Source organism: Monodelphis domestica, chromosome 1 (assembly GCF_027887165.1).
Source record: "Monodelphis domestica isolate mMonDom1 chromosome 1, mMonDom1.pri, whole genome shotgun sequence".
Classification (NCBI taxonomy): Eukaryota; Metazoa; Chordata; class Mammalia; order Didelphimorphia; family Didelphidae; genus Monodelphis; species Monodelphis domestica.
In genome coordinates this window covers 495,174,924-495,192,706 of record NC_077227.1, presented here as the reverse complement: position 1 = coordinate 495,192,706, position 17,783 = coordinate 495,174,924, and positions in this window count along the sequence as shown.

The following is a 17,783-nucleotide window of genomic DNA, read 5'->3' as shown; positions in this document are numbered from 1 at the left end:
GCCACTTCATTTGTCCTTCAACTATGCCATACTGTCAGCCTACAGATAACCACAAAGTCATTGAATTTGGTTCAGATATCTATTCTATATCATACTTTAGATGGTATTCATTGTTCATCCTTCATTTTCTATCCTTTAAAAAATAAAACAACAACAAACCCTTACCTTCCATTTTAGAATCAATGCTGTGTATTGGTTCCAAGGCAGAAAGAGTGGTAAGGGCTAGTCAATGACCACATAACTAGAAAGTATCTGAGGCCAGATTTTATCCTTCATTTTCAAAGAGGTCCAATAATATCTTGGAGTGATACCTTGCATGTGAATTGGATTTAAATGAGGCAGGGTTGCATAAAGCTGTTAGTTGCACTTTCTTTTCTAGTCTTTGAAAAAGCAAAAGTTAGGATGTGAGGCGATGGCCTCAGATGCAGCAGATGGCCTTGACCTCTTTAATATCTGATTAACTTCTAGGGTTTCCACAGAAAATTTTTTAGCCACCTTCATAGACATTAGAACAAATTGTTCTCATTTGCCTAATTCTTCTAGGAGAAGTCTTCACATGCTTGGGGTAGACATCCCTCTAACTCACGAGTTACCCTCCACCAGGTTTAGGCCCATCTGTCAAGATGGATTTAATGGGGGGGGGTGGAGTCAAGATGGTGGCCTAGAAGGAGCAGAAGTTCAGACCTCTGAATACCCTTCCTTACCAATCACAAACTGAATGTTCCTAGGGGACTGAAAATCAAACCTAACAACAAGAAAGAGCCAAGGAACCCTTCTGCTGGACTAAATTCAAAAGGTACGCCCCCCCCTCCCAAGCCGGAATCCGAGAACACTCTGGTTTAAGGGCAAGGCAGAAGGAAGGTCCCAGGACCCCTTCCCCTGCCCACCTAAAGTGCTGAGACTCCAGCGGCAGGGAGAACTTCTGGGCAGGCAAAGGTGCTGGTCTGGAGGGTGTACCTTGCAGGCAGGGCTATGTCAAGCTCAGAGCATAGAACACAGATGGCAGGGAAAGAGCTAGAGAGGGAGCATAGAGCTGGCAGCCTGGTCAGAGCTGTGGAGATCCTCCATATTTACTCCATCCTTACAGGAGGTGTTGGCCTCAGAGCACACCCAGCCCAACCCAGCTGAACTTAATCACATCAAAAGTCTTCAGAACTCAGGGAAGTCCAGGCTCCACACCCCTCCCTCATTGACTGCTGGACTTTAATCCAATCAAAAGACTCCAGAGGACAGGGAAGCTCAAACCTCCAACAACTCTCCCCAAGAGACTGCACCAAGAGATCTTCTGTCAAAGCTCTGAAAGGGGAGACTGACAGAAGCCCCCAAAAACCAAAAAAATGAGAGGAGCAAGAGCACAGACAAATATGGGGAGCAAAGAAGGGGTGGATATGAGCAAACAACAGAAAAAGAAGAAAGAAATTACAATAGCTTCTATACAGCAAACAGAACAGAGGGGGAGGGATTAGCAAATGATAAATCAGAAATTCCAGAAAATTGGATACAGGCTTTAGAAGAACTCAAAATGCAATTCAAAACACAATTAAGAGAGGCTGAAGACAACTTTAATAGCAAGATAAGTCATCTGGAAACAGAAAACAGTGTCTTGAAAGCCAAAATTAATCAGCTGGAAAATGAGGCAAAGGAGATGAAAGATGAGGCAAAGAAGATGAAAGATGAAGCGAAGGAGATGAAAGATGAGGTAAAGAGGATGAAAGATGACCTCCATAGAAAATCAGACCAGAAAGAGGATGACCAAAAACTGGATGAAATCCAGTTTTTAAGAACCAGAATACAACAACTAGAATGAAGTGACCTCACAAGGCAGCAGGACACTATAAAACAAAACCAAAAGAATGAAAAAATTGAGGAAAATATGAAGCATCTCATTCACAAAACAGAAGATTTCAAAAATTATTCGAGGAGAGACAATTTAAGAATCATTGGTCTACCAGAAGGCCATGACAAAAGAAAAATCCTGGACACAATAGTACAGGAAATTATTCAAGAAAATTGCCCTGATATTCTAGAACAAGAGGGAAAAGTTGGAGATTGAAAGAATCTACAGATCACCTCCTGTACTTAATCCCCAACTAACACCACCCAGGAATGTTATAGCCAAATTCAAGAACTATCAGATCAAATAAAAAATATTACAAGCTGCCAAGAAGAAGTCATTCAGATACTATGGGACCAAAGTGAGGATAATGCAGGATCTGGCTGCATCCACACTGAAGGACTGAAAGGCATGGAATATGATATTCCGGAAAGCAAAGGAACTAGGTCTACAACCAAGAATCAACTACGCAGCCAAATTGACTATATTCTTATAGGGGAAAATATGGTCATTCAACAAAATAGAAGAATTCCAAGAATTTGCAAAGAAAAGACCAGATCTGAACAGAAAATTTGATGTCCAAGCACATAACTCAAGAGAATCATCAAAAAAGTAATTAAAAAAGAGGGAAAAAAGAAAAACAAAACAAAACAAAACAAATTTAAGAGACTCAGTAAGTTAAAATATGTATCCCTATAAGAAAAGAAGTCATTGGTAACTCTTAAAAACTATTGTTATCTCCTGGGCAGCCAGAAGAATTACACTTAGACGGAACAGTGACAAACTGTATAGGATGAAAGGACAAGACATAAATAGGTATAAAAAATATATGCATGCATAAATACATATACGTGTGTGTATTTATATATATATATATAATATATATATATATATATATATATATATATATGCACAACTAGAGCTAAAAAAGAGGTCAATACTAAAAGAAATGGGAAAAGAAACAAATGGGGGTAAATTCATATGTCACAAAGAAGCTCATGGCAGTAGCGGGAGAACATCAATACACTGGAAGGGTAAAGAGGTTGGAGATAGGAAATACTCAATTCTTATGTGCATTGAAATTGAACCAAAGAGGGAAGAACAATCCAATCCATTGGGGCAGAGAATAGATTTGCACCTTATAGGGGAGTAGAAGAGTAATAAACGGACTGGTGGGGAGGGAAGCAGTACAAGGGAGGGAGAGGGTGTGGGGGGAGTAATTTTAAAAAGACTACAGGGAAAATAATGGGGGGAATAAGAAGGGAAGGAGGTAGAAAAGGAAGTAAAATAAGGTGGGGAACTAGGGGGACTACTTAAAAACAAACATTGGTGTAGAAGGAAATAGTGAAAGAAGAAAAGGCAGGATCAGGAGTAGAAATCAAAATGCTGGGAAAATACACAGCTAGTAATCATAACTCTGAATGTGAATGGAATGAAGAAGGATTACTGGGGATGTGATTGCTGAAAATGCTATAGATTCTTGGAGGAGAGGTGAGAGTTAGGTGAAAAGTGTACACCAAAAGTGGATGAGCAGCTCTGAAGAGGGCTCAGGAAGCCCTAATACCAGAGGTGCTCATCATGCTGGATGAAGTATACATCATAGCTGTTCTGTCCTGCTGCCAGAGGTATACTGAGAATGCTTGTAGGTAGTCAACCTACAAAGAAAAAGATTAGAGTTTAATACTTTTATTTAACTACAAGTATCAATTAGTTCATCCACCTGCACAATAGTAAAAATTATATATGAAAGAAGGAGTAGTCTTATCTCAGGATCACTTCTATCTGAACCTCATGGGAAAAGATGAGAAAAAAAAAGATGATGATAATATGAAGTGGCTAATGGCATTCAAGAGCTGAATGAAAAAGCTTTCCATTGGCAACATCCCCATGAACTCAGCCAACTCTATGTCAATAAAGCAATGATTATTGGATACTTGCAAATGTGTAAAGCACTGTGCTAAGCTTTGAAGACACAAAATGAGGCAAAAGACAGATTCTACCCTCAAGGAACTCAAAAATATATGGAGATAATGCAAATACATATACTACATAACATGTCAAAAGAATCATGTAAATTGGTGTAGACATGTAGTTTGTTATAGAGAACAGAGCAGTTTTTCAAGATCATCTACCTAATCCTGGACTTGTAATTTTCTTCTTCCTTCCTTCCTTCCTTCCTTCTTCCTTCCTTCCTTCCTTCCTTCCTTCCTTCCTTCCTTCCTTCCTTCCTTCCTTCCTTCCTTCCTTCCTTCCTTCCTTCCTTCTTCCTTCCTTCCTTCCTTCTTCCTTCCTTCCTTCCTTTCTTTCTTTCTTCCTTTCTTTCTTTCTTCCTCCTTCCTTTCTTTCTTTCTTTCTTTCTTTCTTTCTTTCTTTCTTTCTTTCTTTCTTTCTTTCTTTCTTTCTTTCTTTCTTTCTTTCTTCTTTCTTTCTTTCTTTCTTTTCTTTCTTTCTTCTTTCTTTCTTTCTTTCTTTCTTTCTTTCTTCCTTTCTTCCTTTCTTCCTTTCTTCCTTCCTTCCTTCCTTCCTTCTTCCTTCCTTCCTCCTTCCTTCCTTCTTCTTCCTTCCTTCCTTTCTTTTCTTTCTTCTTTCTTTCTTTCTTTCTTTCTTTCTTTCTTCTTCTTCTTTCTTCTTTCTTTCTTTCTTTTCTTTCTTTCTTTCTTTCTTTCTTTCTTTCTTTCTTTCTTTTCTTTCTTTCTTTCTTTCTTTCCTTTTCTTCCTTTCTTCCTTTCTTCCTTCCTTCCTTCCTTTCTTCCTTCCTTCCTTCCTTCCTTCCTTTCTTCCTTTCTTTCTTTCTTTCTTTCTTTCTTTCTTTCTTTCTTTCTTTCTTTCTTTCTTTTCTTTCTTTCTTTCTTTCTTTCTTTCTTTCTTTCTTTCTTTCTTTCTTTCTTTCTTTCTTTCTTTCTTTCTTTCTTTCTTTCCTTTCTTTCTTTCTTTCTTTCTTTCTTCTTTCTTTCTTTCTTTCTTTCTTTCTTTCTTTCTTCTTTCTTTCCTTCTTTCCTTCTTTCTTTCTTTCTTTCTTTCTTTCTTTCTTTCTTCTTTCTTTCTTTTCTTTCTTTCTTTCTTTCTTTCTTTCTTTCTTTCTTTCTTTCTTTCTTTCTTTCTTTCTTTCTTTCTTTCTTTCTTTCTTTCTTTCTCTTTCTTTCTTTCTTTCTTTCTTTCTTTCTTTCTTTCTTTCTTTCTTTCTTTCTTTTTCTTTCCCTTATTTGACTCATGAGCTAAAGAAAGAAATAGGCAAACCACTCTGGTATCTTTGCCAAGGAAATACCAAACAAGGTTATGAAGTCAGATTCTGCTAAAACAACTGAGCAACTGAACACAATATTCATACACATATTTATTCCCTTTCCTTGCTCTAAGATGAGGTGGATATAAAGAAAGCCCTGCTCTCAGAGGAGCTCACAATCTAATGGAATGGTGGTAGTAGGGATTTTCAATAAGCAGATGACTATGTTCAAAGAAGTTATATATATAGGAAAATAGGAAATAATCAATAAAGAAAAGGTGCTAAAATTTAGGACTATTTAGGAAAAGACTTCCTGTGGAAGATGGCATTTTTGCTGGCACTCCATGGGAGTCAGAGAAGCCAAGAGGTAAAGAGAGCATTCCAGGATGGGAGATAGTCTGCAAAAATGCCTGAAATTAGGAGATTTAGTGTTTTGTTCTAGGACAGCGGATCTCAACCTCTCAATTTGTAGCAATGAGAATACATAATGCATATCAGGTATTTACATTCCAAATCATAACTGTAGCAAAAATTACAGTTTTGAAGTAGCCACCAAAATAATTTTTTGGTTTGTGGTCATTGCAACATGAGGAACTGTATTGCCGGGTCACAGCATTAGAAAGGTTGAGAACTGCTGTTCTAGGAACAGCAAGGAGGCCAGTGCCACTGTATAACAGAATATGTGGAGTGGAATAAGAATTCAGCCTGGGACTTTAAAAAGAAAAATACAAAATTACACTTGATAATCCACAATGTGTCAAGTTGGCTGCTATTTTTGGAGTCATTAACTAAGAGGAATTGGTCCTCTGCTGCTGTAAAGTGCTTTAAAAGGGATCCTTAGTACTTAATCATAGCGATGACTATTCTCTTTTCTGTATTGCTCCTTCAAAGGCAAACTGATTCAAAAAGAAAAATGATTGGATAATGATTAATCCTTGATGAAAAATCATCTAAAGTTTTTCTGAGGAGGCAAGGGAAGTAAATATTTATCTAACCCACTATATGCAAACCACTGCCTTAGCCTTGAGGAAGGTGCAGAGTTTAGATAAAAAGAACTTCTGGCCTCTTGGAGCCTTGGTCAACCATATGGGGTATTCAGGAAAGAGGCTAGCTTGCTAAGTCCTTTTCACACCAGCTCATCCATCTTTGATGTCTACCTGTCACCCACCTAACTTTCACCTATGGCTTCAAGAAATTGTGACATGTGCATCAGCTAAACCCCGGTAAAACCATCTGGACAGACTGGCTAAACCAGGTGAGGTAACCAACAGACCTCAAACTCATTGGTGAATTAGGGGGATGTTTTCTCCAAGCACATGAAGACTTCCTGGGGCAGAATAGGGCAGTTGATAGCAATTTGTCACAATGGTCTTGAAGTTGGTTGAAGCAGGTGCTGTGGAGTGCCTAGAGCTCAGTCAGACATTGAAGACATCAAGGTCAACTGCTGCATCCCTGACCATTGATGACTCTGGAAGAGAAATGAGACTGATGACTTTGGCCAACTCTGCTTCACTTAAATACAATTCATACTAAGTGATGTCATTGGTCCTCTGAAAAGAAAGAAAAATAGCTAGAAAGAAAGAACTGGCAAGCAAGTAATAGGTATGGTAAAGTTTGATATGTAAATAACTAGAATAAATGGAAACAAGAAAGAGATAAAACAGGGGGGAAATAAGATGGAAGGAATCACAATTAGTAATCATAACTGTGAATGTGAAGGGGATGAATGCATCCATAAAACAAAAAAGGATAGCAGAGTGAGATAAAAACCAGAATTCTACAATATGTTGTCTATAAGAAACACATTTAAAACAGGGAGACACAGAGTAAAAAGTAAAGACTACCTCAGCTAAAGTTTTAAAAAAAGCAGGGGGAGCAATCATGATCTCAAACAAAGCAAAAGTAAAAATTGATCTAATCAAAAGATAAGGAAGGATATTTGTCATGACAAAAGGCACCATATCAATATGAAACATACACCAAATAGCATCGCATGCAGATTCTTAAAGGAAAAGTTACATGAGTTACTAGAGGAAATAGATAGAATAACATTACTAGTGGGGGACCTCAACCTTCTCTTTATAGAAGTAGATAAGTCCAAGTACAAAAAATAAGAAAGAAATTAAGGTGATAAATAGAACTTTAGAAAAATCGGATATAATAGACCTCTGTAGAAAACTGAATGGGAATAGAAAGAAATATACATTTTTCTCAATAACAAATGGCACCTTCACAAAAACTGACTATAGAAGAGTGCATAAAAACTTCACAACCAAACGTAGAAAATAGAAATATTAAATTCATACTTTTCTGACCATAAAGCAATAAAACTCATACTTGACAAAGGGCAGCAGAAAGACTATTAATTAATTGGAAACTAAATAATCCTAGCCTTAAGAACAAATGGGTCAAAGAACAAATCATAGAAATAATCAACAATTCCATTAAAGAAAATGACAACAAGGAGATAGCTTATCAAAATTTGGGGGATACAGTTAAAGGGGTAATTAGGTGGATATTCATATATATAAGTGATTGTATCAATAAAATAGGGAGAGAGCAGATCAATGAATTGCTTATGCAATTAAAAAAAAACCTGGAAAAATAACAAATTAAAAATCCCCAATTAAACATCAAATTGGAAATTCTGAAATTCAAGGGAGATATTCATAAAATTGAAAGTAAGAAAATCATTGAACTAATAAATAAGATAAAGAGTTGATTTTATGAAAAATAAAGAAAATATATAAACTATCAGTTCACTTGATTTCAAAGAAAGAAAACCAAATTACTAGTGTCAAAAATTTAAAAAGGAGGGGCAGCTGGGTAGCTCAGTGGATTGAGAGCCAGACCTAGAGATGGGAGGCCCTAGGTTCAAATCTGGCCTCAGAAACTTCCCAGCTGTGTGACCCTAGGCAAGTCACTTGACCCCCATTGCCTAGCCCTTACCACTCTTCTGCCTTGGAGCCAAAACACAGTATTGATTCCAAGACAAAAGGTAGGGGTTTAAAATTAAAAAAAAAAATTTAAAAAGGAGACAACAAAAACAAATCACAACCAATGCAGAAGAAACTAAAGCAATTATTGGAAGCTATTTTGCCCAATTATATGCCAATAAATTTGACAATCTAAGTGAAATAGATGAAAACTTACAAAAATATAAGCTACTCAGATTACTCACAAAGGAAGTAATAGAATACTTAATAAATAGCCCCATCACAGAAAAAGAAATTGAACAAATCATTAAAGAACTCCCTAAAAAAAAAAAAAGCCCCAGGGCCAGATGGATTTACAAAGAAATTCTACCAAACAAAGAACTAACTCTAATGCTACATAAACTATTTAGAAAAATAGGGAAGAGGGAATCCTTCCAAACACTTTTTATGAAACAAATATAGTTTTGTTACCTAAACCAGGAAGAGCTAAAACAGAGAAAGAAAACTATAGACCAATCACCATAATGAACATTGATGAAAAATTTCTAAATAAAATACTAGCAAGGAGATTACATCATTATATTATAAGAATCATATACCACAATTAGGTGGGTTTTATATCAGAAATGCAGAATGGTTCAATATTAGGAAAACCATCAGTATAATGACCATATCAATAAAAAAAAACCTAGCAGAAACCACATGATTATTTCAATAGATGCAAAAAAAAAGCTTTTGACAAATGACAATGCCCATTCTTTTAAAAAAAATTAAGAAAAATTGAAGTAAATAGAACCTTCCTCAAAATGATAAATGGCATCTATCTAAAACCATCAGCAAGCATTATCTGAAATGAGGATAAAAATAAAATCCTTTCCAAAAAGATCAGGGGAAAAGATTGGATGCCCATTATTATCACTATTATTTAATATTATACTAAAAATATTTGCTATAGCAATAAGAGCAGAAAAAGAAATTAAAGTAATTAGAATAAGCAATGAAGAAACAAAGTTATCACTCTTGGCAAATGATAGAATGGTATGTATACCTAGTAGTAGTCTCTCGGTAACCGAGGATGTCGTCATCCTCGGTTTTGTCTTTGTGCGCTTTCATCTGTGATGTAGATGAGTGTGCACAAAGACACTTGTGCGTGAAAGAGATTTAAGTGGAAAAGCCGATGCACAGAGACAGTCCCACTCTCTAGGCATTGGAAGCCTGGGACCAGTGGCACGAAAAGTTGTTGCACCTGGAGACTTCCTCAGCTGCATTGGATGGCCGTGTTGTCTTTTGTGCTCCAACACGCCCTAAGCACTCCACAGTGCCTTGCTGCGTCGCCATCTCAGCCGTTGAACCTTCTTATTGGTTTCTTCCGTCTGTTCGGCCGAAGCAGTCTTCACATGCTGGGTGAGTAAAGCCCTGGTTCACTAGGGGTCAATGACCCGATGGCTACCCTCACAAGGTTTGGCCCGCCTGTCGAAGCCGTTGCCTGGGGTGTGGCCGCTGCTGCATGCTAGCAGCTACTAGGAGCCACAAGTGAGAGCTGGGTGTCAGGTGGGGGTCAGAGGTTGGAGAGCTGCCCTAGGAGGGCACGACAAGCCCTCCATACCAAAGATAATACCCCTCTCTGAGCACCCCATACAGTCCCAATCAGTCAAAAAACTAATAGAAGTAATAATTTACCATCAACAAAATCTATAGTAAAAGATAAAAAGGAAATTTCATTCAAAATAATTTTAGATAATTTAAAATACCTGGAGGTATACTTTTCAAAACAAACCTAGCAACTATATAAATACAATTACAAAACACTCTTTGCACAAATAAAGTCAGACCTAAACAATTGGAAAAACATTGATTGCTCATGGATAGGCTGAATCAATATAGTGAAAATGACAATCTTATCCAAATTAATTTCCTTATTCAGTGCCACACTAATTAAACTACCCCAGAATAATTTCACAGAACTAGAAAAAAATAACAACAAAGTTCATCTGAAAAAACAAAAGGCCAAGAATATCACCAGAATTAATGAAAAAATATGAAGGAAGGAGGTGTGGCTACACCAAATATCAAATTATATGATAAAGCAATAAATTATCAAAATAAATTGGTAGTGGCTAAGAAACAGAGTGGTGGATCAATGGAATAGATTAGGTATTCAATATATAGCAGTTAACCTCCATAGCAACTTAATGTTTGATAAATCCAAAGATTCAAGGTTTTAAGAAAAGAACTCACTGGGGGCAGCTGGGTAGCTCAGTGGATTGAGAGCCAGACCTAGAGACAGGAGGTCCTACATTCAAATCTGGCCTCAGACACTTCCTAGCTGTGTGACCCTGGGCAAGTCACTTAACCCCCATTGCCAAAAAAAAAAAGAAAAGAAAAGAAAAGAAAAGAAAAGAAAAGAACTCACTATTTGACAAAAACTGCTAGAAAAACTAGAAAGAAGTATGGCAGAGATTAGGCATAGTCCAACATCTCGCACTATACAAGAGGATAAAGCCAACAGAAAAGGTAACACCATAAACAAATTAGAGAAGTATTGAAAAATTTAACTATGCATGTGAAGAATTTATGACCAAATGAGACATAAAGAACATTATGAAAAATGAAATAGATCATTTTGGTAGCATTAAATTTAAAAGGTTTCATACAAATAAAACTAATGCAATCAGGATTAGAAAGGAAACTGCAAATTTTAGGGAAGAATTTATAGCAAATGTCTTTGACAAAAACTTCATTTATCAAATATATAGAGATCTGCATCAAATCTAGAAGACAAAGTATTCTCCAATCAAAAAAATGGTCAAGGGATATGAATAGATATGGCTTAGAGGAAGAAATTAAAACTATCCAAAATCATATGCAAAAATACTCCACATTACTATTGATTAGAGAAATGCAAATTAAGAAAACTCTGAGATTCCACCTGCTACCTACCAGATTGATTAGCATGACCAAAAAGGAAAAGGACAAAGTTGGAGGGGATTTGGAAAAATTGAAACACTACTACACTGGTGATGGAACTGTGAATTGATAGAAATCATTCTTTAGAGCAATATGGAACCAGGACCAAAGGGCCACAAATCTACACATACTCAACAATACTATTAACAGTTCTATATCCCAAAGAGATTAGAAATAAAGGAAAAGGACCTAGCTGTGCCAAAATATTTTTTAGCAGCTTGTTTGTAATATCAAAGAACTGGAAACTGGGGGGTTGTCCATCATTTGGGGCATGTATGAACAAGTTGTAGTATATAGTTATAATGGAATACAATTATGTCCTAAGGAACAATGGACAGGATGACATCAGGAAAACTTGGAAAGATATATGAACTGATACGAAGTAAAGTGAGAAGGACCAGGAGAACAATATTGTACGATGATCAACCTTGAAAGACTAAACAAACCATTATCAGCAAAATAAGTCTCCAAAATAATCACAAGAAACTCACGATGATAATTCTATCCACAACCAAAGAAGGAATTGTTGAAGTCTGAGTGCATATCAAAAAATCATGCCACCTTTCACTACATTTCCTTCATGAAATTTCTATTATATGTATGTGTGATATATGTTTCCTATCATGGCATGAGCAATATGGAAAATATTACATGAAAGTATGGATATAATGTATCTCAGACTACTCACTGCCTGCAGGGGGTAGCCCTTACTGCTCTTCTGCCTTGGAACCAATACTTATCAATCTATATTGATTATAAGGTGTTTTTGTTGTTGGTTTTATTGTTGTTGTTGTTTTTAATAAGCATTTTTATGCTTGTATTTGTAGCAGAAATTGCCATTACCTGATGTCCCATCTAAAACCTTATCAGGTTTCCTTCCCATTGGTCTTCTTGAGAGTTTTATTCTTTTCTCAAAGTAAATGGGGATTGGTAGGACATATGGCTGAAAGAGGTTTTTTGTTCTCTGAGCTAAGCCAAGTCATTGCTAACTTAGATGCATGACTTTAGATTTAGAGCTAGAATAGATTTTAGCAGATGATTAATTCTAGTGATGGTGAATCTTTTAGAGACCAAGTGCCTAAAGTGCAACCTTCACACCACATGTGAGCCCCCTGTCTTACCTCAGACAGGTGAAGGAGGAAGCACTCCCATTGGGCTGCTGGGCAGAGCGGTGGGTGATAGGAGAAATGTCCTCAGGCACACATGGAGAGGGGGAAGAGAGAAACCCCCTCTGGCACCTGTGCCATAGGTTCACCAACACAGATTTATTCTATCACTTTCATTTTCTAATAAGGACCCAAAAAATACGGTAACACATTAAGATCACATGGCAGGCAAATTAAAGGGTCTGCAAACCCTGATCATTTGACTCCAAAGCCAGTGTTCTTTTCACATATCATACTGCATCTGAGGTCTGTTGGTCACTTTGATGGGGTCATGGAATCACACAAAGACAACTTGGAAAAAAACAAATCTAATTTAAATCTTATGTTTCTGCACTTTTAAGCTATGTGATGATAGGTAAATAATTTGATCTCTCTCAGCTTCAGTTCCTCCATCTATAAAACTGGAATAATAATATTTGCAGCACCTACATAACAACATTGCTCTGAGGAAAATGAGATAATGCATACCAACTTTTATATGAATGTCACCTATTAAGTATGGGAAATAGAATTCCAGTCTGGTGGAAAGAACCAGGGGAGTCAAAAGACCTAGGTTTGAACTCTAGCTCTCTTGCTTTCTGTCTCTGTGGACATGACCAAACTGCTTAGTTTCTTCTGTTAAAATAAAGGAGAAGGGGGTAACTAGGTGCTCAGTGGATTGAGAGCCCAGGCCTAGAGATAGGAAGTCCTGGGTTCAGATGTGACCTCTGATACTTCTTAGCTATGTGACCCTAGGCAAGTCACTTAACCCACATTGCCTAGCCCTTACTACTCTTCTGCCTTGGAACCAATACATAGTATTGATTCCTTTTTTCTTTCTTTCTTTGTTTATTTACTTTTTTAAAAGATATTTTTTAATTACACAAAGTAACAAATTTCCACATAAATTTTCCAAAGTTATATGGTCCAAATTATTTCCATTCCTCCCATCCCGCCCCCTTCTTGGAGCTGGCATGCAATTCAACTTGGGTCATACATGTATTATCATGCAAAACACATTTCCATGTTGTTCATTTTTATAAGAGATAATCATATAACCCCCCCCCCAATAAAAACCCAAATAACCTACGATGAAAAATAGCATGCTTTGATCTGCATTCCAACTCCAACAGTTCTGTCTCTGGAGATGGATAGTATTCTTTTTCTAAGTCCCTCAGAATTGTCCTGGATCATTGTATTGCTGAAAGTAGCCAAGTCTTTCACAGTTGATCATCATGCAGGATTGCTGTTATGGTGTACAATGTTCTCCTGGTTCTGCTTATTTCACTCTGCATCAGTTCATGTAGGTCTTTCCAGCTCTTTCTGAAATCATCCTGTTCATCATTTCTTACAACATAATAGTCTTCCATCACATATACCATAATTTGTTCAGTCATTCCCCAATTTGTGGACATCCCCTTAATTTCCACTTCTTTGCCACCACAAAAAAGGATTAATATAAATATTTTCTAAGTAGGTCTTCCCCTCCCCCCCCCCCGACTTTTAAATCTCTTTGGGATACAGATCTAATAGTGGTATTACTGAATTAAAGCATATGCATTGTTTTATAGCTCTTTGGACATTGTTCCAAATTGCCCTCCAGAATGAATGGATCAGTTCACAACTCCATCTGCAATGCATTAGTGTTCCAGTTTTGCTGTCATATTAGCCAATCTTATAGGTATGGGGTAGTATCTCAGAGTTGTTTTAATTTTCATTTCTCTCATCAAGAGTGATATAGAACAGTTTTTCATATGACTATTGATAGCTTTGATTTCTTCATCTGAAAACTGCCTATTCATATCCTTGGACCACTTGTCAATTGGGGAATGATTTGTATTCTTATAAATTTGACTTAATTCTCTATGCTTTTGAGACATGATATCTTTATCAGAGACATGGTAATGACAGAAGGTAAGGGTTTAAAAAAATGGTATAGACCAGATGATTTCCATGGCTTTTTTTCAACTGAAATCCTAAAAGATATTGCCAGTAATCATTGAATATATACATAAGAACAAAAACAAAACAAAACAAACAAAAGAAACCAAAGGAAAAAAGAGGAGAAAAGAGAAGAGAGAAAGAAAAAAAAGAGGATTCAGTCTATGAATTCTTTAGGAATTCTAAACAATACCATATTTTTCTTTTTCCTGATATTAGTCAAGACTAATTACCCAGGCTTTCAAATGGTTAAATATTGATGATTTAATAATGATTTAAAAACCAACCACTCAAAGAATTATCTTTCTACAAAGCTGATCATCAACTCAACTCCAAGGTAACCTGTATTCAAATCCTCATGTTCAAACTTAAACTGGGCACTTGAAATGAATGCTAGCTAAAGCCTAACCCCACCAACTCCCCCAATCCCTCTTTAGAATTCAAAATTCCTGGAGGTCTACCTGTCTCTGCCTCACAAAGAGTTGTTTTCCTACCCTTTCTTTGGGGTAACAATTGTCCCTTTCACTCTGCAGTCAGGTAGCAGTGGGAGAACAGGTCCATTCACACACCCATACACACTAAGCAAATTCTGAAAGGTGAATATTTGTATGCATTGGAACCATTTAAGGTCAAAGCAGAGTTTAATGGTGGAGCTGATTATTGAGTGAGGAGTGGGGGAGGTTTGAGTTTGGGAAAATGGTTGGTAGCCAGAAATGCCTTTCTAGATGTCTTGTTGAGTTTGCTGCTTTTGAGCTGCAAACAGATGGTAGGGAAAGAAATAGGTCATAAAATGGTAAATTTAGAATTGGAAAGGTCTTTGGAGGTCAGAGGGGACCATGACCAACTTTCTTATTTTACAGATGAAGAAACTAAGCCTCATAGAGGTTAAGTGACTTGATTTGAATCTAGGGACTTGGACTTCAAATATTGCATTCTGTCCACTGTATTGGGTTTTTCAGGCCTTTGCTGGATAAGATAACTCACATTTCTTGCACCACCACCACCACCCATGTGCCTCTGCCAACAATGTACATAGGGATTCCATCCTTTCAGATATACCATACACTTATTTGACTAAGGTTTATCCTCTTTTTTCTATCTGAAATAGCATCCCACACCTCCATTTTCAATCTTACCAGTTCTTCAAGACCTGCTTCAGATGCCACTTCCTCTATGAAGTCTACTATGACTCCCTAGAGAAATGATATAAAAAAGAAATAAAGTAGAAAATGAAATAAGAAATATGTAAGTTTCCACAAATGAATTCCTTATCTCTCCTATTAGACTATAAATTCCTTAGAAGCAGGAATTGTTTCTTTATATTTCTTTTAGAACTGAAACATGGCATTATATAAAACTTAAATGATTAGTGATTTAAATAGAAGCATATAAAGATAGAATGAGAGAATGGGACACTTCCCAAACCCCCAAACTCCAAAAAACTCCAGGGGCTTCCAATTGCCTTAAGGAGTAATCACTCAGTCTATTAACAAATGTTTATTAAGTGCCTATGTACCATTACAATGCCTATTAGGATATGTCAGGCATTGTGCTAAGCCTGGAGGTTACAAATACAAAGAATGATAACAATCTCTACTTCTAAGGGGCTAATTTTCTAACGTGGGGAAACTATAAGTACTTATAAAAATATTTATTGACAGAATGAATATAAAATTAATAAATAGGCACAAATATACACAAAATCCTTTGGAAAGGAGGGCACTAGCAGTTGTGGAAGAGGTGGAATGGAGAATCAGGAAAGAATTCATTTAGAAAATGATGCCTGAACTTTATCTTTTTTTTAAAGCCCTTACCTTTCATCTTAGAATCAATATTTTGTATTGGTTCTATGGTAGAAGAGCAGTAAGGGCTAGGAAATTGGGGCTAAATGGTTTTCCCAGGATCATATGAGTAGAAAGTGTCTGAAGTCAAATTTGAACCCAAGACCTCTTGCCTTCAGGCCTGGCTTTCTATCTACCAAACCATCTCACTGGCCCCCCTGAGCAGAATCTTAATAGAAGAGGGGAGTATGTTCTCAGCATGGTGGACATCAGCCAATGCAAAGGCATTGAGATAAGGGATGTAGAGTCCTGGGTAAAGAATAGCAAGAAGGTCAGTTTTGACTGGGTCATAGCATGTGGGAGGAGGAGTATGCCCAATGAGGCTGGAAGGACAGGTTGGGCTGCTTTGCAGAGATTTTAAAAGTTTTAAATAGAAACTCCAATTTGGCATTGGAATCTTCTCACAATCCTTTTAAACCTTTCCATGCTTCTGATACATTATTTCTCTCTACATACCTGATGTTTGATGGTCTACTTTTGTATCAATCTATTCCCTATTCCTGAAATGCTTCCTTCCTGGGTTCCTGCAAGACTCAGTTTTTGATAGCTGGTCTTTCCCAGTTCCCTCAGCTGCTAGGAATAAATCCTCTAAGGTTATCTTCCATCTATTTGTGTGTGTCTTTTTTAAACTTTTTATGTACATGTTGTGTCTCCCATTAGAATGTAAATTTCTTGAAGGCTGGAACTATTTTTACCCTTTTAAAAAAAAATCCTTGTATTTCAAGTCCTTAGTATAGTGCCTGAAGGGGATAATAAATGCTTGTTGGTTGATGCAGCCCTTGCCAGGTCCATAGAAGAATAAATGGGAAGTCAAGTAATTTTGGTAGGAATAATGAGTGTCACCCATCTTTTTACCTTTTTTCCAGTTCTAAGGTTTTACCTCTTTACCCTTTAGTTCAGGGATCAAAACAGGCCCGCTAAAGGATCAGGGGTTAAATTTTTATCTCCATCCCCATGGTTTCTATTTCCCCTTTCTAAGAGACCTCATCTTTCATCCCTTATAGAGTGTATGCTGTGCCTAGGTGATCTGAATTGAATCTGCAAATGAAAATGCCTCTTCCCTGGACTATCTTCTTTTTCACATTTGTTTTAGCCTTAAGAAATTATTTCCTAGCTTGTTTTGAGGTGACTAAATATCCCCAGGAACCAGCATTTTCTCAGAGCATTCTGTTAGCTCTAAAGATAATCTAGTGATTTTTTTTTCTGATTAAAGCAACAAGCACTTATGGCCCTGTGCTTTTTTGTTAAAAGATTTCCTGACCTATTTTGGTCTGAATATGAATATGAAAGAAAAGAAAAGCTATTCTTTTCTTAGGGCTATTGACTAACAGTGTAATATAGGTTTGTTTAGACTTTTTCCCCACTGAGAAAATTCTATTATGTGAGCCCCTTTAACAGTTTCTCTCACACACTCTAAGTTCCAGCCAAATTGATCTACTTAACTTTTCCATCACCTGTATCTCCCACCACCATGTTTACCCAGGCTGTCCCCTATGCTTGAAATTTGCTTCCATCTTTCCTTTTCTTTGCCTTTTAGAACTTTTATCTTCCTTCAAAGTTCAGTTCTCTGGTATATATTAGACACTTAACAAATAATTTTTGAATGAATAAATGAACTAAATGTATGCTCTCACTCAAAGTTCAATTCTCTTCCCATCATACCAGTACTTTCCTAACAGATGAGATCCCAATGGTCCAGTAAACATCATGAACATGTTATAATATGAATATGAATAGATGCAAATACCTGCCATCATAGAGTCATTTTGAGAATGAAATGATAATTCTAATATATAGCAATCATGTAAATATGATAGATTATTTTCTGTGAGCCCCCAAACTTACTAAAGCACACTGAATTTATAGTCACACCACAGTTCAAATTTTGGCCCTTCC